We start from the raw sequence: 24,024 nt of genomic DNA, 5'->3' as shown, positions 1-24,024 counted from the left end.
ACCGCAGGCTGCCCCCAAACATGCAGGAAATTGGTCCAAGATTTCACGAGACTACTCGCTCCCGTGTTTATGCCTATCTGGTGTTTTAGACGTTAAAACTCTCAACATTATAAATGTACATATTAACAAACGAAATCAAGGTAAATGTAAGTTCTAGTTCAATGCCACCTTTATAATATGACCACATGAGAATTCTGCTTTCCGTAAAAGTTCAATTAATCTTAATGATGCAAAGTCAAAGCAATATTGGCTGGAAAATAAAACATGTCAGAAAATGCACACAAAGGGACTGTAGAGAGGCTCTGCAGGGATGCTCTGTGGGAATGCTCAGTTGGCAGTGTGCTAGCCTCACAATCAGGGCCACATGAGTGCAGTGCTCATATTAAAAGGCCAAGCAGAAAGGTGCAGACTTATAATCCCAGCACCGGGAAGCAGAGACAGCTGGATCTCTTTGGACAACCAGCCTAGACTACAGGTGAATTTCACACTAGTGAGAGACTATGAGTTAAAAACAAGGTGCACAGCAGGCACCTGAGGAGCAGCGGGAGCCTTTACCCTCATCTCCCCTATACAAGAAAATCTATAAGGTAATTGGATTACTCAACATCCTAGATTAATCATATGTGTATCTAATAAAAGCCTATTGAATAGATTGCCAAAGGCAGCCAGGTTGATGAGCTGAGCTGATTCTGTTTGTATCAATGTCAGATGACTGCTCACAGTGTGCGGTCCATGCTGTCCCCAGAACCTTACCTGCTGAACATTGTGCCCTTGTTAGTGTCTTGAGACTCTAACTAATATCTTTTAAGTCTCCTGGGGGTATGTAGCTGGCCCTGTGTAAATGATTCAACTCCACTGGAGTGCTCCTGTTCTAAGCTCCCTGGAGTGCCTCCTCTGAAGAAATGGCTCTGCGCTGGAGAAAGGACTCAGCCATTAAGGGTTCTTGCTGCTCTTCCAGAGCACTGGGCTTTCCTGTACCCACATGATGGCTTACAACTGTATATCTGGTCCAAGGGATCTGACACCTTCTCCTGGCCTCCTCCAGCACTAGGCACATTTGTAGTAAACAGACATACATGCAGGCGAAATACCCATACATATGTAAAAAGAAAAGAAAAGAAGAAAAATTAAACAGAAATTAAGCATACACACAGAATAAATGTGTAATTTTTAAAAATTAGAAAATGGGAAATTTCTCCTTCAAAAGATAAACCACAGGGAGTAGAAAGCCTCCATGCAGAGGGAATACATTTCAGTGAAATGGGACGAAACTTTAAGACGCAGAAAAAATTATGGAGTTTGAAGAAAGGACTGAATTCTTGTCCCAGAAAGTTGAGCCAAGAGCACAGTACACAGCAGCAATTTGACTGCATCCCAGAAGTCACCTAGGGAATAAATTTCAGGGCTGGGACCAGCGGACATGGAGGGGCAAAGCTCTTTTCTGAGGCTCATTGAAAAGGACAAAAATGGATCCCTTTCAAAGAGAATAGTTACAGCTGCTGATGTGTGTTTAAGTCGCTCCTAACTAGTAGGTTTGTCCCCGTGTTCTGGATCGTGTGGACAAGCACAGAGTGTACCCAGTGCGCTCAGGGGTGTAATGCCTGCTGTGGGTGAGAGGTGGTAAGATTACTTATCTTAGAAAAAGAAAGGTCTAAGTATGGAGAAAATGTTCATATGAGAAAACATGAACCCTTTGGAGGATGTAGGGGAGAAAATAACTGAAGACAGTATGAAAGGTGTATGTGTGGCAAGCACTGGGGGGGGGGCACGGAGGACTGATTACATGCATCATAGTAAGCTCAATATGATTTGTGGCCCATTTACAGTTTTCATTGCAGTTTGCAGTAGGATTAGCCGCAAGCCTTCTGTTTGTTTGTTTTCAGATGCAAAACCGAACAGGTTCAGCACATAGCAGCCAATATCATGACTGTCAGCACAAAGGTCGACACTCCAGTAATGTGTGTGGTATCATATCACTTGACACCTGAGACAAGAGACTCAGAAATGAAGGTGGGTTTCCTAAGAAGTAAGCCAGGAGTTGATGGTCACCTTCCTTAACGTGTTTTTCTAACCATCAGCGAAGTGGATGGAGAGATTACACTGCAGTACAGATGAACAGCATAGTCATCAAAGCCTCTTCCCAGACCTTCCCACACTGTCTTCTGAGCAGGGGGTCCTGGGTTGTATATGAAAGAAGGCCAAGCAAGACAGGAAGTTTGCCCTTTCAGTTCATTTTGTACTTACTGAATGGTTATGAAAGGGCTAAAATAACTTGATGCTTACAGCTATGTTTTAAAGTTTGATATTTTGAATTAAAATGAGAGCTGCTAGTAGAATGTTCACAACAGAAGAGGAAATGGCTCACACAGTCTTGGATTCAGAGAACCAGGCTGGCTTCAACTCAGCAATCTACCTGCCTCAGCCTTCCTAGTGCTACCATGCCTGGCCCAAATATACAATCTTCATATGTAATCAGAATAAAGTATAATGAGGTATTGTATTTTTCCTGGCTAAATCTTCAAAATCAGTATATATTTTACATGTATAGCGTATCTTAAGAAATGAGCAATCAATTTATTCCAGACATTTAAAAGTTTTCCATTGGATCTAGTTTGGAGTGTAAATTAACTTGCTAGGTATTCAGAATCAGCACCTTGGTCAGCTGTGGTGACTCACCTTTAATTCAGTACTCAGGAGGCAGAGGCAGGTGGCTCACGGAATTTGAAGACAGCCTGGTTAGTTCTAGGATAGCCAGGGCTACACAAAAAAAACCCTGTCTCAGACAAACAGCAGCCAAGACCAAGACCAAGACTAAGACCAAGACCAAGACCAAGACCAAGACCAAGACCAAGACCAAGACCAAGACCAAGACCAAGACCAAGACCAAAACCAAGGACATCTCCCTGCCCCCTCAGAGAATCATCCTCTTTCCCAGTGATGGCGTCTCAGGTGCTTGGTGGCCCAAGTTGGCAAGAGCCTCCCCTGCCAGGCAGTGTAGTTCTTGGCAATTTCAGGCTGACTTTTGCCAGGACCTGCCATTCATTCCTCATAATACCTAGCCGTAGGTCAGCCTCTTGTGTTGAGTTCCATGCTGAGCATGGTGGAATCAGCTGAGACCATGGATGCCCATAGTAATGGAATCTCTGGCCATAGTAGCTCACTGTGACATACTCCCTTCTGTGCCAGTCTGTGCACTGCCCATTTCCTGGCAGAGTGGGCCCATTGACCTATGCTTAGAATTCTTGGGCAGGTGTTGCAAACTACTCCAGCACTTTCCTCAGTAACCAGGTTCTTGTGTGCTATCACAACTGGTCCTCTATTTGTATTTCAAAGAGAAAACAAGGTATAACCTTGAAATAATTTGCTCTTGAAGAAACATTGGGACTCTGTCCTTCCTCCTTCTCAGGCCCCAGCATCCCAGGGATGAGGAAGGAGTCTCATCCCCTACATGTTGTGCTTGTTGACATAACAGGGCCAGAGGTCAGTGATCAAGGACTGAGGCTTAAACAAGTGTTTCCTCTCCAAAGTTTACCTGGTATTTGTCACAGCCACAGAAAGCGGATTTATCTATCAAGTAACTAGCAATGCATTTTACACTTAGTGGATTTTACTGTATGTTCAAATGTATTCTACCCATCCATCTATCCATCCATCCACCCACCCACCCACTGACACACCCAACCATCAATCCATCCACCATCCATCCATCAATCAATTTATCCATCCATCTATTCACCCACTCATAGACACATCCATCCATCCATCCATCCATCCATCCATCCATCAATCCATTCATCCATCAATTTATCCATCCATCTATTCACCCACTCATAGACACATCCATCCATCCATCCATCCATCCATCCATCCATCCATCAATCAATTTATCCATCCATCTATTCACCCACTCATAGACACATCCATCCATCCATCCATCCATCCATCCATCCATCCATCTACCCATCCATCCACCCACTCACCTATTTGTCCACCCCACCAATCCATCCACCATTGTTCAATTATTAGCTGTCAGTCCGTCCACTATGAAGTGGACATAAATAGCATGGGGCCTAAGAAGAGACTGTGCCTAGACAGAAGAACACAAAGATGCGATGAGTCTGGGTTTCTATGTTCATAATTCAACCTCCCCATTATTATATATGCATAATTTTGTACAACTTAAAAAATTTATATGTCAGATAAATTGTATTGTTCAAAGTTTATATGTGTGTGATACTGTGATTCACAAGTACATTTTTGGCATTGGATGGCTATTTTAAAATTGGGATCACAGGAGATTCAAAACTGGGTCTCCGCTGCCGCAAAGAAGCTGTGGCTGTGGAGCGAAGTGGGAGGAGCCATGCTGAGGACTGAGGAAAGATGCAAGTGAAGCCCAGCTTCATATCAAGCAAGGCATCCCATCTAATGACGTTATACAGTGGGCAAGGCACCAGACAGCCTCAACAATTGTGGAGCATCCTTTGTAAGACTTATTTTTGTGTGTTGGACAATGAGTGAGGTGTGGGGGAGAGACATCAAACCCGTATGAGACATAAACTTTAATGACAACAAACAATTTATCAGACACCTTTTTTCATTCAGCATCAACATGTGGGGGCCATTGAGAGAATTGAATGATTTAACCCATCTCATTCATCATCCGAACCAGGGAACAAGTTGTAAAAGTCATGTTTTTCTAGATTACCTGACAGGGGATGGATGAAGCAGGGGAGGGAACAGTGAAGATGACAGGTGGTGTGCCAGTCTTCTGAGCAGCTGGGGGATAGCAACACATACATCCTGGCTAATGGTGGAGAACACCATCACTTATTATGCACTATGTACTTACACCCACAGCTATAAGGGACAACAGCACAAGAAAATGAAACAAATGCCTGAGGTCACTCTCTGTAGCATGCACTCAACAAGCGGTAAGTACTTAATTCAGGCCAGAGCTACTTAAGGGGGTTAGGGAGTTGAGAGACAGACCCTGTTCAGACCACCAAGCTGGTGAGCAGCAGAAGAGGGGCTCCAGCAGAGTTGGCCCTAATTGGAAGAAGCTGGCTTATGCTATTTCTAACTAAGCACCTAGTGACAAACAACTTGGTTTCTTATTCCTTCGGCTGCTTCCTCCACAGCCTTTCCCAGTCATAGGGACTGGCTCAACTGCCTCCCCAAATAGACTTTGAACTAAGGTGATCTGCGTCTGAGCCATCAGCCAGTTCTTGAATCCTCAGTCAATGTGGGAAAAGCACAGGCAAAATAAGTGAATAAATTGCTTTATTCATTTTACAGAAGTGGAGATTCTGAGCCTCACAGCTCAAGGCTTGATTCTACAGGCTGAATAAATTCTGCATTGCTGCCACATTCCTTCGGTTGCTACTATTCTATTTAAACATCTGCTTCCAGATGTGGAGATGCCCAAATCTGGCACATGAGCTAAGGATTGGGTGTCTTCCTATAGTGGAAAAAAAAATCAAGATTTAATTTGGATAAGTCAGACGAAGAATGGCTACCAGGCTTTTAGAGTCAGCAACAGTCCCCTTTGCAAATATTGTTTAAATTTATCTGTTACAAAAAGCCTGTGGAGTGACCATTGCTTCATCTTACCACAACATTGTTGTAAGCTTAATGATTTATCCTAAGTCACCAGCTGGGGGTGGGGTGGGGTGGTGGCAGAGCTGACGGTAATGCCCAAATCCATTTAGTACCAAGGCTCATTACACAGGGCTCAGCCTTCAGTCTATAATTTGTGTCTAAGTTCCTTGTATCCTCAATCGCTTTGTAGATAGATGTAAACAGGACTCCTTTTCTCTCACCAAGCCCGGATCCTCTTTAGATGCTCTATTACCATGAGCTTGTGTCCAAGTGTCTCTCCAGCCAATACCACTGTAATGATGTTTAACTCTTTACAGAGGGAAGAATTACCAGGCCCTCCCGCATTTGCCTTTCACATGGCTACAGCTTTTTCCATTTTCTTAGACTGGCTTTAGGCTAAGGAGGTCTATTGAATTCCAACTTTAAAAAAAAAAACCTGCTATCGAGAAGACACCTGCTATTAAGAGAACATCAGCTTTCAAAGGATTAGAACATGAGAAAATGTCAGCGTAATATCCACGGTGAGAAACATGTACCTTTCATATCTGTAACTCAAACCACTGCCAATCTTTGAGCATCTCTCATTACATCTCCTGGAAGGTTCCCCTGACCTCTCTGTCCTCTTTTGGCACACATCCTATTGCTGTGAGTACAACTGCATACATAGAGAGCTAAATGGCAGCAACACATTCTTGTTCTCAGGGAACTGAAACTCTACCAAGGAGGACAAACCCTGCAACCACATATCTCATGTAAAATGAAACAGTTCTTTTAAGTTCCCCAGAAAGAACTGCACTTATGTCTTGTGTGGAAAGAACTTATTGTGTTAGTGACATGATGGCACAATTTTCCTATTCATACAATTGACACATTTTTTTTTCTCACATTTAGGAGAAAGAAGCTCATCTTCCCCATTAAAGTTCCTATGATCCTGAATTAGTGACCAGGAGATATGTAGAGATGAAGACTAAACCAATATAGATTTCCCTGAGCCTGTGGAGGCTGCCTGTCTAACTCTCATGCTGTGGAAGGATCCAGTTTAGGTAAATTATAGTTAGAAAATCTAATTTGAATAGAAACACCAGGTTGAGAAAATCCTTAGAATTCAATGACTTAGCAGGTCTGTAGTTGTGGTTTGCTTTATGTAGGATGCTGTGTATGGGGAAAGAGGGATGGTTGCCAAGCTTTGATCTTGCCAAGTAGCCATGTAAAGATATCACATAAAACCAACCACCTTCTTACTTGTGATCTCATGAATGAAAAGGCACTTGGGTAAAAGGAGGATGGAAGGTAAAGGCAGAAATGGCTATGGCTGGCTGTATAGCAGCACAGACAGTAAGCACCACACCCAAAGGGAAGGACTGTAATGACATGTAGAGCTCTCTCTTCTCTCCTCACCTCATTCTAGATTCTAAAAGCTGATGTTTAGGGCCTGTGATCTAAGTTGTCATGGCGATGATTGACTGAAGTCAAGGGCCTGTAGGTGCTGGTTTTGTCCCTGGGATGCTGAGCTTAGTGAGTGTTCCTTCTTACCAACCCCCTGGGGCTTTGGGAGCATGAGTGAAGGTCACATTGTGGAGGTGTCCATGTCGATTAAAGTCTACTCTGGAATCAGATAGGTAGATGACAAGGAATGAGAATAGGAGAAGTCATTCAAGGAAAGAAGAGCAAATGCTTAATTCTTAGGACATTGCTTACACTGACTTTCCCTCCCTGGACCAATAACATGTGGGAACACAGAGCCAAGGCAGCGTGGCATGATAAATATGTCACCAGAGTCACTGGTTGAGTCACTGGCATCTCAGAACTGGGGGAAGGGTTCTATACTTTTCCAGATTGTTCTCTAAAACCTCTGAACTAGCACTGATCAGATGAGAAAGCAGAGAGAAGACATCTGTAGACGGTGGCCAGTTAGAAGTCACACATGTTTGAGGGAAGCAAAGAGCCCAGCTAACCACACAATCATAGGTTACTAGCAGAGGGAAACTTTATTTCTTAGACTCAGTACCAGTCTCGATGATGTGGTTTTTGTGTAATTTATTTTATGTAAGCCTGGCCATGATCCTGGCTTCCAGTTCTACTTCAGGGAGAAGGAAGACAAAGCTGAAGATCACAGCCAAGGTCAGAAGAACCAGAGGTCTCTACAAACAGAATGATTGCAATTGGCTGCTCAAGTACACACTCAACAAGAAGAAAAAAGGTGGGGTGGCTGAGGAGATGGATCTGTCAGTGCTTAAAGCAGAGCACAAGCACTCAAGTTCCATTGCCAGTATCCACATGAAAAGCTGGGTGTGGAAGCTGGGCTCAGTGGTGCATGCCTTTAGTCCCAGCATGTGGGAGGCAGAGACAGGCAGGTCTCTGAGTTTGAGGATAGCCTGGTCTGCAGAGTGAGCTCCAGGACAGTCAGGGCTACACAGAAAAACCCTCTCTCCAAAAGCAGCAACAACAAAAAAGCAAAACAAAACCAAAACAAAACACAACACCCCCCCCAAAAAAAAAAACCAAGGGAGAATAGGGGTATGGTGTTATTAACTTGTAATCCCAGCACAGACAGGCAGATCTCTGGAGCTCAGAGGCCAGCTAGCCTGTGCTAAATTGTAAGCCCCAAGTTCCACAGAGAGTTGCTAAAAAAATAAGGTATACCATGCCTGAGAAATATCTAACACTGACATGAATACTCATAACCTCATATCCACACAAGCACACACATGCACAGCTACACACACACATACACACACACACACACACACAAAGGAAAAATAAAGACAAGATCCCAGTTAAGCGTGCTCTGCAGTGATTTTTGACGTAGCTAAAAGCAAGCTGCCCTATGGATACATTATGACATTTTCCTAAGTGCTAGCTTGAATCATATGAAATCACTATTTTTGTAGGTCAAAAGTGGAAAATATGGTGATCAATACAGTTTGATCCAATGCATATTAAGTTCTAAGGACTTTGAGAGCCTGATGGCATATCAAGGGCAAGGCTGCAACAGAACTACTGAGAACGTCCCCTGTGCCCATTCTGAGGTCTGGAAAAACCACTCGTTCTTACTTTTAATGTGATGAAAACCTACACAACTCAAATTTTACTATCTCTGTCTTTTAGGTGCCCAGCTCAGCAGTGTCAAGTGTATTTACACAGCTGGGAGACAGACCACAGACCCTAATTTTTCTGCAATTTGCAAATGACATCCATCTCATTGAGGTCTCATGAGGGACGGACGTGGGCTGGCATGGTGGTGTCAGAGAAGTCAGTCTGGAACTGAGGGTGAGACATTCTAAGTTTAATATTAGATCTTATTTGACAATCAGACTTATTGAAATTTAATTTTCGTGCCACACACCAGATCACAGGAAGTACGTGTTTTAATGATTTCCAGTGTCCTCATGGGTGTTGGATGCTGTTGCCCCTTTTCTGACACACATCCATCGTCTCCTGAGGGGATCCCTCACTTTATGGAATCACCCCTCCGTTTCCTTCTTTCTGCCCCTTGCCCCATTCCACTCTCTTTTCTCTGAATTTCACTGTTCAAGGTGTTTCATATGTTAAGCCATTGTTGAGTAAACTACACATTTTATTTCATTACACCAAAGCTATGAACTAAATATGGTTGCTTTTTACTGTACAGTCTTGGTAGTGAGAAACGTAGGGGATACATAGTTACATGGGAAAGCAATCCATTAATATATGTATTCAAAATGTTCACATTAAAATTAGATACTAAAGTAGAAAACTTCCATTATAGAGAATATCCCCACAACTTGGATTATTATCACTCCCCAAACGGAGGGCAGTAAATACTTGTTTGAATGACTGATGGATGGCACAATGGAAATTCTCCTTAAATAAAAGATATCCAAGGACATAAAATGAAAAAGTGAAAAGAGAGTTGAGGGGAAGAGATTTATTTACAGAACACTTGGTCTGGGTACAGAAGGTTCAGGGTGATTTTTCTAATACTGTAAACAAAGTTAGAGGGGCTACATATTATCAGATTACTGTGATAAAATGATATGCTTCCTATAGAAATACATTTTTTTAATGGGGGAGCTTATTTGTAAGAATAGCATTATTTTAATTTTGAATATACTCGTGAAAGTTCTATAACAAACAGGCTATTTCAAAGTGGGTTACAATGTGTGTGGCATATTCTTGGATACTGAGTGGGTAGACCAGTAAGCCGGAGAGGGTGAATGGAAAGACTGTATGCAATATTCTTTCAGAGCTGGGCCAGGAGGTCTATCTCTTACTTCCTCCGCTGCTTTAAGGGGGAAAACGTTGTACCAGAGCCTGTTTTGTTTTTATTTTTCTCTAAAAGCCTTCTCCATATGCTTTATTCTGTTTTCAGGTCATCCTTTAAGGTTACTTAAGCTTTTAAAGAAAATGCTTGTGCATCCATAATGTCATATTTATTTACATTTGGAAAGCATACATATCTAAAGTTTGGCAACGGAAATCAATCTAATGGAAACTACAATAAACTAACTTGTAAATCCATCTTTTGTCAGGTGGGATGTTGCTATTAGAGCATTGTCACCCTCTGAGCCAGTGAAGGAGGGTGGAGCGGTGCGACGACTGTGGAAAAGGAGCCTCTTTGCCTGTAACTGAAGCAGGATTCATGTTCAAACTGAGTGTAGGCTTTAAAGGGGAACTGAGAAGTTCAAAGAAAACATGTGTGGAGCAGAACTCATCCTGGAGTAGTCAATTTAGGGAAGAGCAAATCAGAAAGGCAGCAGCATACAAGTGCATATTCATGTGAGCACATACCAATAAAACGACTAGCAGAAAACTGACATGCATTTTCGTCTCTGGTTCTCTACTTCACAGATACATTTTTGTTGCCCGTTGCTTTCTTTAGCCTGGAAACTCACCTGTGAAAGCATCAGTAGACTGACACACCAGGCCGTAGCACAGTCTTCTTTAGGCTCTCTGCTTCAGTTGAAATTGGAGGTGAACACATTACTTTTGAGATTGGTATGTGCAAATGAAACTGGCCAAATCTGGCTTCCATGAACATTGACCCACTGAGATGTGTCATCCACTCAGCTGTCAACCCTTCCTTTTTTTTCCATTTCAAAAAGGGAATCCATTCAATTCAGTCATCTATCAAGTACAAATGACTGAATAACTCATGGATATTAATTTCTGCTTACTCCTTATTTTTGACTACCCCAAAATAACATTGCAGGAAAGAAAATGGAGAATCGCAGGATCTCTTTGCTGGCTGGACCCTTCAAGATCATCAAATCTTTGTGTTCATCTCACAGAGAAAGAAGAGGAGAGCCTCCCTAGACTTGACCTGGTCAGGGTCCCTAGGAACAACCAAACCCAGTTCTCTGCTAATCACCAAAGGCCTGTGGATACCTCACTCTCTACCCAATTCTAGATAATGAAGGCCTATGAATGAAGAGACCAACAAGATGACTTTCTGAGCGAAATGATCTTGATTCCTACACCATGAAACACTGCACAATGTGTGTATGTGTGTGTGTGTGTGTGTGTGCACGTTGGGACCGTGGCCAGCAACCTGGTGCCTTCAGCCCAAGCCCACCATGCAGATCCAACAATTGTTCAATTTATCTGCCCCTCAGTCTGCAGAATGGGAGTAACATCAGTGCCACGCAGCTCAGAGGACAGAAGCAGATGTGAGATATAAAAAGCCCCCAGCTGCACCACGCAGGCCTGCCCTGGTTCATGCACATACCTGCTCGGGTAGGTGTGTCCTACTTAGACTGACAATGAAGGACCTCAAGACACAGGGCCATCAAGCACAACCTAAGAAAAACCAGGGGGAGAAAAGATAAAAAGCAAACTCACTATGAGGTGCAGAATAAAAGGAAGGAACACACCCTGGCATATTTGAGGCTGGCAAGAAATAATGTCATTTTTGAAATTACAGGTGGATGTGTTTCCTGCCCAGCCCCCACTCTCTTTTCTAGCACGTTTTGGCGAGCTACGGAAAATGAATAGAAGAGACAAAAAAGTACTTTGCCCGGCAGGAATACGGAATTGTGAAAGCACAGACAGCATACAGAGGCACTGCCATTCACTCACAAAGAATTTTGTGCATGTAGATGGCTGATTAATTGCCGGCCTGCCTAGACGAAGCTGCAACAAGCCAGATACTGTCAGCATGCCATCGGTTACCATGGAAATGCACAAGGTTCCTGTTTCTGACAGACCCTTGAATACTGGATAGATTGTGCCGTATGTAAATAAGGCAGATTAGTTTTCCTATATCTTCCAGACAAGGTTAGACAAAAAGAAAATATATCTGTTTAAACATACTCTCTAGCTTCTTAGATGCAATGAAAGGAAACCGGGGTATTTTTCTCAGGAAGCTGAACTCAGATTGTTATAACCGAAAGGCACTTAGAGAAAAAAAAATCACCAAAAAGATGCAAAAATGCTTTGCTCATATGCAGGGAGGGTTTCCAACTTGGCCACGCAAAGGCACACTTACCAGACTTGTTTCGTGGCCAGAAGTGGGTATCTTGGCTGTTCTTTTTGGGTTACACAACACCAGGCCGTGATTTCTACAGCATTAGGTGAGAAAGTGTTTAAATTTGTCTGTAATTTTTGTATATTATAAAGGGTAACTAGTGAGCCTCAAACTAGTGTAATAAACAACATCTAAATGTTTTAAAATGCTAAATTCTATAATGTGGGTATTCACTTAGACATTGTGTTGATATTCCCTTTTCTTTTCCTCGTTTTTTAAAAATTAGTTTTTGCTAGAACTCTCAAACTTCATTACCTCTCATATTTCAACAATATATAATTTACTAATTAAGTCTGATTCTATTTCAAGAAAATCTTCTAATTATCAGTTGGATATTCTAAAATATATGGCGACTAAAGTTTTTTTTTACATAATTTATGACACATGACTACATTTCTGATGTCATGTGCAAATAACAGTTGTACATTTTAATGTTTATTTATTAATGAAAGTGTCCCAGGAGCTAGGGAACATTCCACAAGACAGTGTCATGGAGCAATTCTTAAATAGTTCCTAAAATGTGAGTTCCTCAGAATAAAATATTGTATAAATTTTATTATCCTATGTTTTAAAAGCCATAGTTCTTATGCATTTTAAAGACTTTTCTATGTATAATTAGATGTGAAATTTCCATAGTTAAATCAATACATTCACATACAATTTGAGTAGATACAACATAGAAACAGTAGTAGCTATTATACTTATCCAAATTATTTAAACTTTTCTAAATTTCCATTAACAAGCTCCTCCTTATCTGGGTAAATGTAACACAATTTATTTTTATTTCCCATCAACCTACATATTAGATATTAGAACTGTCAGTACAGTATGCTACACCATATAATGTTCACATCTTATAACTCAGAGAGTGCTTGCCAAACATGAATGTAGCATTGTTATTAAACATTATCCAAAATTTTTGAAAGAAACATTGTTTACATATTATCATGTAAATAACAAACTGTTTAAAACCACTGGCTTTTAGTGTTTTCCTATATTTTTCCTTGCAAAATTCTCTTTGTGTTTTTCAATATAAATACAATATTAAGTGGGTGGTTTTCATACCTATTTCTAAATGAAGTGAGCAAGTATGTTATACCAGTTCCGTCATAGGGAAGAGATCAAAGAAAGTGGTTCAAACACCTTGGGGGCGGGCCAGTAGGGATTGAGATTATTTTCTCTGCTCTTCAAGTGTGGTATATACAGAGACATAAATGGGTCCCCTTCCTCAGAGCACTTCTGGGCTCATTTTGACAACCTACTGATGACGCCTTACCTTGCTCCTTTAAAACTAATCACAAATCAGCATTGGGATTTTTGGAGGGCCACAGAATTCTACTGTCTGTGCTTTTGGGAAATCTCAAGCTTACTATCTATGAGCATGCTTGTTTGAAGAATTAGTGCTACCTGTATCCTTGTATTCTTGAAGCCAAATGACACAGAAAGGAAATCCATTGTTTTTCTTCTTTCTCGAGTGCTATTATGGAAATGTTCTATGTTCTCAGTTATGAGGCACATGTCTTATGCATACCGGAAGTGTTTAGATTTTAGTTCTCTAAAATTCGTGATTTGTGAAATGCACGTCTTAGATGGCCACACAAACAGGACAGTATTCCTTTCTGCTTAAATATAACAAAACAGGAAGATATATGGTTGTATATGCCTGGAATGGTTTTTTTTTTAACATTTATTTATTCATTTTACAACCCAATAACCACCTCTCTTTTGAGAAGGGGAAGCCCTGCTCTGGGTGTTGCCCCCTCTACCCCCCGCCCCCCCTCCCCAATCAAGTTGGTGCAGGACTAGACACATCCTCTCCCACTGAGGCCAGACAAGGTGGTCATTTAGGGGTGCATGAGCTATAGGCTGGAAGGCAACAGGCTCAGGGATAGCCCCTGCTCTAGTTGTTGGGGGAACCCACACGAGGAGCAAGCTGTTCATCTACCATATATGTCCAGGGGACCTAGGTCCAGCTCCTGCTCACTTTTTGGTTGATGATTCAGTCTCTGAAGTTTGCAGGCAAATGGATGGAACTAGAAATATTATCCTGAATGAGGTAACCCAGTCCCAAAAGGACATGCATGGTATGTACGCACTGATAAGTGGAAATTAGCCATAAAGTACAGGATAACCACACTATAATCAACAGACCCAAAGAAGCCAAATAACAAGAAGGGCCCAAGGAAGAATGCTTGAATCTTTCTCAGTAGGAGAAACTAAGTAGATACTGAAGATTGATGGCAGGAGGGAACTGGGTACAAGAGGGGATGAGGAAGGCAAAGGAGATCACATGTAAAGAGAGACAGGGGAGAGAGAAGGGAGATCTGTGGTGGCGGGCGGGGGGCAATCTCTAGGACTTATCAGGGACCTGGAATTGGGGGAGACCCCAGAGCGTCTATGAGGGTTACTTTAGCTGAGACTCCTAGCAGATGGAGACATGGATCCTGAAGTGGCCATGCCCTGTAGCCAGGCAGGACTTCCAGTAAAGGAAGGAGGACAGCAATCTACCCACAAAACTTTCCACCCAAAATGTGTCCTGCCCACAAGGTGTGCACAGACAGAGCAGAGACTGAGGGAATGGCAGCCATGACTGCCCCGGAATGTTCTTAAACAATTAACAATCTGGCAATGAAATACCAGACTTCTCAGTCACTGGCGGAAGGAGAATCTTCCGTGGGGTGGCAGTGCTGTCCTATGGGGAGGGCCTTCGTTGGTCATTTACAGAACACTTACTGTGTGCTCCTTACTCTTCATCAGCGTGGGAGATTCCAGGAGATACCTAAGGTCCTGGCATCTATGGGGCTGAGCCCTCATGGGAGTACAGATAAGCTGGGGGAAAAGGAACACAGATGTCCAATTCCCAAGTCTGGGATGCTGCTGCTTGCCTCATCCTCACCATGCAAAGCTCTTCACTGTCTAGTTACTTCTGCCCGTTTTTCTACTTTGCTGTCCTACAGATTTCTTATGCGCTGTGCATATGGTCTGGATCTTTCAAAGCTTTGGATCTACCATGCTCCACTTTGGCTAATATGTAGAAAGTTTCCTGACACCATAGAAAGGGATCTAGCTTCTCTGGTTACATGAATGGAACACAGGCAAGGCAAACAGCTTAGGAGTGGCTTGTCTCATCTCCTATAGCTGAGAGTAGAGAAAAAAATGTCATCTTTAGGGCTAAGTTTTGTAACTCTATATTTCTTATTGTTAGAGAACAGTAAAAAAAAATTACCCATGTTATTCTGTGGACTTCAGAAATTTTAATCTAGAAAATTTATTACTTAAAAATATCCCTTTATTCATTTTCTTCCCCTTTTTATAATTTATAATTTGTCCTTTTCTTTTCCTTCCTACAAACTCTTCCATAGAACCCTCCCTACTCTTCAAATTCATGGTGTCTTTCTTCACATTGTTGCTGCACACACACACACACACACACACACACACACACACGTAATATGTATTTTCAGGGCTGACCATTTGGCACTGAACAACCAGTTGGTGCACTCTTTCTGGGAAGGCCACCTTTCTTGCTCCTAGTTTTTCTCAGTTGCCTCTAGTTCTTTGTTTAGGGTTGAGGCCTTGTGAACATTTCTTCCTGTCTACTTAGGCATGCCCATTGTCAAAATACACTGTCAAAAACAATCAGACAAGATGATCTCTAGGTCTGGCGGAGTAAAGCTTAGAGAGAGGGTGAGAGTTTAGCATGCTTGCCAAAGTTTAACCCTCAACAACAAAAACTAAACATAGTTAAAATCTCCCAAAATTAAAAAACAAAATAAAGGAAATTATAATGGGAGTAAACTGAATTTATAGAGTTAGAAAAGTGAAACCCAGCTTTTCATAAAACATGTCTCCTTTAGGAAAGACTGTGTAGAGGGCTGACAAAGAAGGCGGATCTGATGACCATGCAGTAAGTAACTACACATATGAGAAAAATGAAGAGTCTAGTTATGATCGGTCTCCTCATGCTGATCTGGCTTGCAAATAGTGAAGTGGTCTGTCATCAAGCTGATCATAGAAAGACGAACGTCAGCTCCAGCGCCTTCTGATTGACAAGTGAGAACACAGAAATACAGAAGAATAGGAAATACATTTGTCAAAGGACAATATTCTTTATTCATATAAAAACAGATCAGCATGCCAGGGAGGAGGAGGGTTTCCCCTCTCTTGCTGTCTTTTTGCAAGAGTAATTTCAAGATGAACTGACTTTGTCTTTTAAATTAAAGTCATACCCATCTGATTAAGTCTCTGTCTCTCTCTGTGTGTCACACACACACATGCATGGATGAACGAATGGAAACACACACACACACCTCACTAGAGGTCAATGGTGGGTGTCTTCCTCCATCTTGCTCTACCTTGTTTTTTTAAGTCAGGCTCTCTCTCTGAACCTGGCACTCACAGTGCTGGGAACACAGGCGCTCTTAACCACATCCATCTATTTTGTGTGGGTACTGTGTATTCACACTCTAGTCCTCCTGCTTGCAAGAGAAGTGCTTTGCTGACTAGACTGAGCCATCTTACAGCTGCTGATATTGTCTTAATTTAAAGCATTAGCATTTGCTTGTTTCATGTGCAAAAGCGTCAAGAAGATCCCACACAGGAGAAAATTTGTGAACTGTTCAGTGAGATGAGTCAGGTAAGGCAGAAACAAGAGGTTAGCATCTCTGAGATGACACCTACGTTGAAAACAATCAGAATCGTAAGGTCCCAATCCAGATTGTCATCTATCACAGGAACATCTTCCTTTGTTTTCTTATCACAATGATGGCCCTAACCTCCATCTGTCAATATTTAAAAATGAAATCTCAAATTATTTTTATGTTGACATTTATCTGACCTGTGTCTCCATAGACACAAAAAGAAGATTTTAGCACACAGTAGTTACAAATAAGACTGTTGCCTTCAATCTGCAGTTGGACACTTGGATTTGAAAGGGTTTCCCAAAAAGCAAAATGATGAGCATCAGCCGATCTCCCACTCGCTGCAAGCAAAAGTTGAGGCGTGACAAACGTGTTTAGTCAGCTGATTATTGGTATTTGTATGAGCAAAGCCATGTAACCTCGTGACAGACAGGTTGATGTTGGCGGGACTCGTGTTCATTACCAGCACACAAAACTGAAATAAGATTAATTATTTGATCAACGTAAAAGGGAACAATACACAGCCCAAGCAAAGACCCGGGGGGAGATGAGAAGAAAAAGTTTAGATAAAACAGATCCTTTTTTCTCTGATAAAAGAAGACTCACTTGCAAACGCACATGTTGATGACAAATGAAACACTGTATGATGTGTTTATAAAGCTCCACACACTGCTTGAGGCTGGTCTGCATGCTGAGACCTAGAACAGACCTAGAAGAGTTCTACCAGTGAAGCTATTAACTCAAGCTGGAAGCTCCCGATCAGATCACCAAACCAGAAAGGACTTGGGCAATGCTGGATTTCTAAAGTTCTCTTTATGTAAATTGTAAAAAACTACCAGGCATGGTGGCTTACATCTTTACTGTACACACTTGTGAGGTAGTGGCAGGTAGATCTCAAGTTCAGTGCCAGCCTAGTCTACATAGTGAGTTCCAGGACAGCCAGGGCTATGGAGAAAGAGTCTGTCTCTAAACAAACAAGCAAACAAACAAACAAACAAACTCACAAAGACCTATTTTTTTTTAATGCACTGCAAACAGAGGTCAACGTGCTTTGCTTTATTTTCTTCTGCATCCCCAAACTAAACTAAACTAAAGGGAAGCATCCCCAAAGCAGTGTGCTGTCCCCAAAGCAGTTGATAGGTGGATTCTCTTCAATGGGTCCTTAAGTGGAAGTAGACATTTTCTATACAATTTAATACACTTGGCCAACTGATTGCAAACAAACCTAGAAACATGCCGCCATTGTGACTGCTTCTCCTTCAAAGTAGTCAACACTGGCGCCTTTACCATACAACGTTAATGGCTAGAATAAGCTTGGTTTCTCTCAGCTTGTGGACTCTGATGGACGAGATCTGTCAGATGGCTAGGTTGGGTTATTCACTCATGAGAAACTTCAAATCTGTAGAAGGGTCTTCACATGTCTCAATTTACCTCCCCAGACATCCCCAGGAGATAATTTTGTTTCTCCAGCCACTTGATTCTGTGACTATTACAACATTCTACTGCATAGAGTTGAGAAGCCACTGCCTGTCTCAGAAATGCCATACATGCATTTCCCATTATCAATGCACATGATACTAGGGATTTCCTTGCAAGAAAAATTACATTAAACCCTCCAGTATCATTTTATATAATAATATACATGCTATTTCAACAGCTCTAATGTAAATATAATACCACCAAATATTTATATGTTCACACGGCATAAAGGCTTAAATGGACATGTTTTTATTTAATTGAATTTAAATAGTAATTTATATCTATCCTTTACATATCTATTGATAGAAATAGCAATAGTGTTTGATAGTAAGTTAATAAAGTTATGGTTTCAAGGCAATACAATGGAAACGTCATAAGAAGTTTCCAGAGCCCAGAGACATGCCAGAGTCCTGGGTCTTGAACTCAGATTGCTCTTTATCCCCACGTAGGACCACACCTCTGATGGAATCCTTGGGGACTGGAGACTCAGTTCAGACTCCAGGCTTCTCATAGTCTTATAACACTTGCTTGTATTGCCATGCAGTTTTTAAGTGGTTCAGTTTTTAACCAATATATTGCAAGTCTGATGTGAACACTTAAAGAATAGAGAATGGTTTCCCATCGCTCCACTGTGCTTGAGATTTTAAAATAAGTCCCTTTCTTTTACTTCCTCATTGCTGGTCACTTCTTACTTTTCAGAGACAAGACCTCCAAGGGCAGCATACTTTTCTTGTCCAGTTTCCCTTTAGCCTTGATACTCTTGCCTTCTGCCAGCCCCCCATTCAGATGATATACTACCTTTGTTTACTATCAGCAATTTTCTCTTCATAACAGAGCACCCACACTTGCACCCAACAGCACCAGAGTGCTTTGGGGAAACCAGAAGCAATGCCGCTGTTGTTTCTTTCAAAATCACAATGACTTCCAGTACTAGACCCGTTTTTTCCCTAGCAAGGTGTGTGCAGATCTGCGTATATACATGGATGTGGACAAATGTGTGTGAGTTTTGCATACTGGCTACTTTAGTGTGCAATGCAAAGTAGGCTTCCAGGATTCCAGGGGGGAGAAGCACGTTTAAGTTTTCTTCATGGAAATGGGCAGGGTTTGTCCTACCAGCACCAGCGAGGGAAGGGCTGCTCTACAATGCCTTAAGGTACACATCATGGCACCTGTAGATCTTCGTTTGGTTGAGTTTATGACCACATTGTGCATGGTACAAGCAATCTTCCCTACTTTATTAAAACTAATTTTTACTTGATGAGAAGATACTCTAGTTAGCCTCCACTCCTGTCAGTTCAAACAGGAAAGTAAGAAAATATACTTTTCTCTCCCAGCTTTAACTAAAGAGTCTATTTTTCCAGCTTTTGCTTATATGCCTCTATGTTCAATATTTTTCTTTGAGGATCTGTGATACACTTGAGTCATTTCAACTTCAGGCCATCCATCAGAATAAGTTAAGAGCGGGAAAGGGTCAGCCTTTTCTGTCTGCCAGTCTAGATAGCTTTCGTCTCTAATGGAATCCTTTCGATAATTATTTCATACTTCGGGCCAATCTTGATGGAGTCCATTCACCCCTTTGCTACCTCGGCAGATCATTCAAAAGCTTCTATTAGGACTCTCAGAGAAACCTCCTTTTGCTTTATGCTCAAAGAAAGGAAGTAGAAAACTAAACTTCAAGAGGGCCAGGCTTTCTGTAATCACCGGCCTGCCTGCTGTACGAGAGGCACTGGGTGTTTTTTTCTCTTCTGAAAGCTCTGTGCCCAGGTGGAAAGGGCTCTAAACTGTGCACACACCAGGCCATCCTCAGTCCCACCAGTCCCGTGCAGAAGCTATTATACATGCCCATGTTCATTTGCATATAATTTCCTATTATAATTTCTTAATATTTGGGACAGTTTGGCATTGGCCCTGTTTGGATGTCAGTGCTTTCCAAGAAGAGAAAAGAAAAGGAATCTCTGACCAATCGCCTCAAAGATAAAAAAGACCAGGCATAATCTAGGACAACTATTTATTTCTGGAACGTATCACAGTCCCTTTCTTCTAAATTGTATTTTTGCTTTGTTACTTACAAATGCCTACAGTCATTCTCTAAGCAGGAACCAGCAGATGGGCAGGTGTGGGTTGAAGACTGTGAAGTGCAGTGGGCTCTGAGCTGAGCAGCTAACCAGACAGAAAGCAACAGACTAGATGCCTCTGCTGACCACATCCCCAGGATGCTTGCCGGAGGCAGGGGGCTTCCTTCAACAAGGACTAGAAACACCTATCTGTTCCAAAGCAGAAAGACAGGGACACACTGTCTAGGTGGGCTTGTGTGAAGTGAGGTAGGGGTACAGTGTCCTCTCCCCACCTCTTCTGCAAAGGATTTGAGGTGTTTTGAATATGTATGTGAGATGAGGGCACAGAGGTCACCAGAGAAAGCAAGGTAGAGACATACACGTAGATACAACCCTGTTCACCAGAGTCAACTAGGGCACTACTGTTCCAAGCTACAAACACAAAAGGAACACTCACAGTGCAGATAGGACAGAGGGAAAGTCTCTGTAAGCAAGTCACGGCTAGGTACAGTCAAGGGGGGTGGAAAATGACTTCCTAGGTGCCCCTTCAAATTTAGGTGGCAAGTCAGCATCCTTCAGAAAGCCACATCCCTGGCCCATGTGCCTAAGGAGACCTAAATGAATATAGGCATCATCATCTCTGGAACATCTAGTGAGTGTTTTTGAAATGTATCATATATAGGATGATCTTTAAAAACAAGATTTTAATGTGCTGCATATCATATTTATATTTCATTTCCTGCTTTTCATTACTAGTAGTTTTACAAATTAGCCTATAATTTCATTTATTTTCTTATAAAAGCTACACATTGAATGAGATTTTTTTCCCTTTAGTACAAAGATGAACTTGGGAGACTTTTTTTTTTTTCCAAGACAGGGTTTCTCTGGGTAGCCCTGGCTGTCCTGGAACTCACTCTGTAGATCAGGCTGGCCTTGAACTCAGAAATCCGCCTGCCTCTGCCTCCCAAGTGCTGGGATTAAAGGCGTGCGCCACCACTGCTCAGCCCCTTGGGAGACTTTTGAGGACATAATGGGCTACTTAAAATGTGAATAGTCTGGTTTCTTGGTTTCAATTTTAATATTACATTCATTTATTTGTGTGGTGGGCATGCATATGTGGTGTTCTGGGAACGAGTTGATTCCACTATGTGGGTTCTGGGGACTGAACTCAGGTCCTACCAGGCTTGGCAGCAAGCCTCTTTATCCACTTGAGCCATCTCACTGGCCCAATTCTACACTTATTAAAAAATCACATATCCATGCACCTAGTTTTTCCTTCATCTTCATCACATTTGAAAGTATGAATGTCTTACATAAATTTTCTTTACACTATAATGCTTGCAAGCTTGTTACATATTACATGATAGGTACAAAGGTAATGTTCTAAATATTGCAAGTGTTTACTAACTTTCCCCTAATGCCTGGGTGTCTCTTTCAGTCTATTACATGAATCAGAAGGAAATAAGTCCTCACAAGCAGCAAGCAACAGAGTGTAGCAACTTCCTTCTTCACTAGTCACTAAAACTGGACAATCTCTTAATCTACTACATTTTACATTATAAATGTAGAATAAGCTGTTGGTTATACCTGAATGACTGTACAATTATTTTCCTGTCATTTATTCACTTAGCTGTGCTTTTAAAAGATTTATTATTTATTTTATGTGAATGTACATCTTTGTGCATGTATATTTGTGTACCATGTGCATGCCTGGTGCCTGTGAAGGCCAAAAGATGGTGTTAAATTCCCTAGGACTGGAATTAAACATGGTTGTGGGTTGTGAGCTATGATGTCAGTTCTGGAAACTGAATCTGGGTCCTTAGCAAGAACAGGCAGTGTCTTAACCATTGAACCATTTCCATGGCCCCATATATATTTAGGGTGTTTTTTTTTTTTTTTTTTTTGAGATTCTGTAGATCAAGTTGGCCTAGCATTCACTCTGTATGCCAGGCTGGCCTTGAACTACTGGCTATTCACCTGTCTCAGCCTCCCTACTGCTGAAATTACAGATGTGTACCCATACTTAACTATAAGCAGCCAAAATATTTCTAGTACCACAGATTATCTAAACTTTGGATTATAAACTCTTAAATTTTTATATGGCTTTTAAGTTTATAGGTAAACATGAATGTTCTGAGTTAAACTGAGATTAGAAATGATCTCCAGACTGAGTCTCAAGTCGTAATAAGTTTAAATCTAAATCCCAGTGAACTGCCTCCCTTGTCAAGTCTGAACATCAAAGACGAGACCCTTTCCCCAGAAGATGATTCAACCATCCCGCATGCAGCCCTTGAGGTCAGCCTGGGCACACATCCTGTGGGTTCTGGTCTTTCCTAATCTTGCTTGGTATAAAGGAAAGCAATCCTATTTCAGGGGGTTGGAACAGCCTAGCTTTGTTAGAGACAGCACTGTAGGAAGAGTCTAGGACCGTGTGTCAAATGCTGGGCCATTGTGACAGCCATTATGACACTTGAGGACACTCTGCTGTTGAAATGCTTCAGATGGTAGTAAATTATAACAAAACCTGACTTCTATCTTTTTACTATTTATTTTTTCTTAAAAAAATTTTAATACAATATATTTTGATTTTTTCCATTTCCCCACACAACTTTGTTCTCTCCCTTAAAAAAAATCCAATGAATAATAAAAAACACAAAATGTAAATCAAAACAAACAAACAAAACAATAAGACAAAAAAATTAAAAGCCAAACCAGACTAAATCAAAACAAAAAAAGTCCTTTAAACAACTACTGGGTTCATTTCGTGATGCTCAACTGCTTGTGAGTAAGGGCCCGAGCAAGCCTTACATATGGTGGCTATACACAGTGACACTCAAGTGGAGAAAACTGAATTTCTCTTTCTCAGGAGGTGTCAGTTGCAAAGAGCACCATGGTTAGGGGAGGGACCTCATGTTCACTCCCGGTCTCAGTGCTGGGATTCTGTGTGGCCTGAGCATGTGCAGGCCCTGGACAAGCTGCCACCATCAGTCCTGTTGTGTCTGGAAGATGCTGTTTCCTTGGAGTCATCCACCACCCCTGGCTTTACCAATCTTTCAGCCTCCTCTTCTGTATTGATGCCTGAGCCTTGAATGGAGGAAAATGAGAGACATTTTATTTAGGACTGAGTGTTTCAAAGTCTCTCACTCTCTGCACATTGTCCAGTTGTGGGCTGTGATGGTTTGAATAGGTTTGGTCCCCATCGTCTCATGTGTTTGAATCCTTGGCCCATGGTGGGTGGCACTATTAGGAGGTGTGGCCTTGCAGCAGGAATGGCCTTGTTGGAGGAACTGTGTCACTATGGGGATGGGCTTTAAGGTCTCCTAGTGCTCAAGTTCCTCCCAGTGTGGAACAGTCTCCTGGTTGCCTTTGGATCAAGGTGTAGAACCCTTCCTTCCTCCAGCAGCAAGTCTGCCTGTGCGCTGCTATTCTTCCCAACATGAAGATAATGGATTAAAGCTCAGAAACTGTAAGCTAGTGCCAATGACATGTTGTCTTTTATAAGAGCTGCCTTGGTCATGGTGTCTCTTCACAGCAACAAAACGCTAAGGCATGGGTCTCTCTGTTAATTCCCATATACTTTGAAAGGAAACTTCTCTAATATGGTGTGGCCTCCCTTCCCCCAGCCTGGAACTTGCTTGCTCAAGGGTGGAGCTACCTGCTCATTCGTTCGTTAATCGGAACTAGATACGGAGACAGGCGGTGTGCCGCAGCTTTTTAGAAAGCTGCTTAGGTGGAAGAAGGAAGGGTT

The 24,024-nt window shown here is 41.8% G+C and overlaps 1 protein-coding gene across 7 annotated transcripts in view; it reads right to left on the bottom strand.

Annotated features, from left to right (window-relative positions):
* The window catches only part of LOC115030650, a 575,682-nt gene that overhangs the window by 259,612 nt on the left and 292,046 nt on the right, over window positions 1–24,024 (bottom strand). The window contains exon 1 of one of the 7 annotated variants that reach the window (XR_003836256.1): window positions 11,306–11,338. The exons of the other annotated variants lie outside the window; for them this stretch is intronic. The gene's annotated coding sequence lies outside the window, so the exon portion shown is untranslated. Of the gene's footprint in view, window positions 1–11,305; window positions 11,339–24,024 lie in introns of those variants that run through there. 7 annotated transcript variants of the gene reach the window in all.

The sequence above is a fragment of the Mus caroli genome, chromosome 3 (assembly GCF_900094665.2).
Source record: "Mus caroli chromosome 3, CAROLI_EIJ_v1.1, whole genome shotgun sequence".
In the NCBI taxonomy this organism is placed as follows: domain Eukaryota; kingdom Metazoa; phylum Chordata; class Mammalia; order Rodentia; family Muridae; genus Mus; species Mus caroli.
The sequence above is the reverse complement of the archived record's forward strand: the minus strand, read 5'-3'. Positions and strand labels throughout refer to the sequence as shown.